The 1834-nt window shown below is 40.1% G+C and overlaps 1 pseudogene; it reads right to left on the reverse strand.

Annotated features, from left to right (window-relative positions):
• Window positions 1-469: 469 nt before the first annotated feature.
• Window positions 470-1834, reverse strand: part of LOC100958086 — a 23302-nt pseudogene continuing 21937 nt past the window's right edge.

The raw sequence follows: 1834 nt of genomic DNA on the forward strand, positions 1-1834 counted from the left end.
GAACCCGCCACCTTAGGTGTATGTGGCTGGCACCTTAGCCGCCGGAGCCATAGGCACCGAGCCCAGAACTTTTGTCCTTAGTTATTACGTAAATCCTGTCTGGATCCATTATCCGAATGGCAAGACCATTTATGCCCACGATTCACTTCTGTCTTACAAACAGAATTTTCATAATTTACATACGCACACTGGTAGTGAAGGTTTAACACTGAGATGCAATCAAATATCCAGGCTATCTGATTTTTTTTGCAGTTTTTGGCCAGGGCTAGGTTTGAACCCACCACCTCCCTACTCCTTTGAGGCTGGCACCCTACTCCTTTGAGCCACAGGCGCCGCTCCATGCTATCTTATTTTTTGTAGACTGCAATGTAGGTAATAGATTTTTAATCCCCTTTCATTTGAGTGAAAGTTCTAGTCTCCAAAGGACATTGTCAAATGTACATATATAAGTGGTGACAGACAGTGATTTTTAGGAAACATCATCCATGTCCACATCCTCCTGTAATTGCTGTACCACTTTCTCTTCCAACTTCTTTCCTCTGCCTGCCCAGGGGGCTCGGATAAGATGGTGTTTTGCCTGACTTCCCCGATGTCCTGGACCTTCTGTAGCTCTTTATTTTTCTTCATTATAAATCTAGCCTGGTGCTTCTGTTTGATCTCTTCAACTCTCTTCATGGCATCAATAGTTTTATTCCAAAGCTCTCTTGTATTTGACAGGTTCTGTTTCTATGTTTTTCAAATTCAAATGAATTATCCGCTGTAAGCTCTTTAGTCCACCTGACCGGCGAGGATTGTGCTTCTTTTTAAAGTTTTTATGAATGTGGATTTACAAACTCTGAATACCTTACAATCACTGCAGACAAGCATCATGACATGGCCAGGTTAGATTGGCCCTGAACAGAAATAACACTTCTCCACGCTGATCAAACGCTAACCTTGAGAGGAAGTAAACCTTTTATTTTTTCTGTCTACTGTCAATATCTTGTCTATTACTTTCTCTAGCCTCCTATAGGGTGACCAGATTTTAACATTGGTAAAGCGGGACAACATGGGGGGTGGCGGGGGCAGGGCAGGGGACAGGGCAGAGCAGGGCCTGACAACAATGCAAACTTTGATAAGCAGTTCTTGATAATCCCTTCTCAACAATTATTTGTTATTATTACAGTTTAACATTATAAAATTAACAAAAATAATATAAAACCCATATTCTGGCAAGATAGCCACATGGCAGCCGAAAACCGTATATTCCCTTCCTGTTCTCCCGCCCGTTTGTGCATTCTTTCCAAAAATCAGGACTTTTTAAAAATGCTTCAGGACACAGGACAAATTGTTACAAATCGGGACGTCTGGTCACCCCAGCCTCCTACAGCTGCTACTAAGCCATTGAAAGCTTAACCTAGAGTTTTCCTTGATGGTGCTAAACAAACTCTTTTCTGGGATGGATAGACTATGTTTGCACTCTGTCCCCGTAAAATATCTCTGGGCATCACATTCAAGTGAAGGAGTAATTTTCTACAAAATATACAAAATTATCTTTGTGTATTTCCTCCTTCTCCTGAGATACACACATAACTGCAATAATAAGAATTGGGAGACACATTTTTGGATTCTTCTTCACATTTTATTAATAAAATCTTTTGAGAAAAAGTACCCAGCAGGGAATTTTAGAGAGTACCCAATTTAAGCTTTGGCTGATTAAGCCAAATGGTTTCTGCTGTAATAATTATCTAAATATATTAAGAAGGTTAAATGAAGTGTCTGTCACATTTTTTTCCAGTGAAATCTTGAATGTAACTACCCTATAAATCTGTTAGGACAACTTTGACATACCTTT

The sequence above is a fragment of the Otolemur garnettii genome, unplaced genomic scaffold (genome assembly GCF_000181295.1).
Source record: "Otolemur garnettii isolate 467f Iridium unplaced genomic scaffold, OtoGar3 scaffold00070, whole genome shotgun sequence".
In the NCBI taxonomy this organism is placed as follows: domain Eukaryota; kingdom Metazoa; phylum Chordata; class Mammalia; order Primates; family Galagidae; genus Otolemur; species Otolemur garnettii.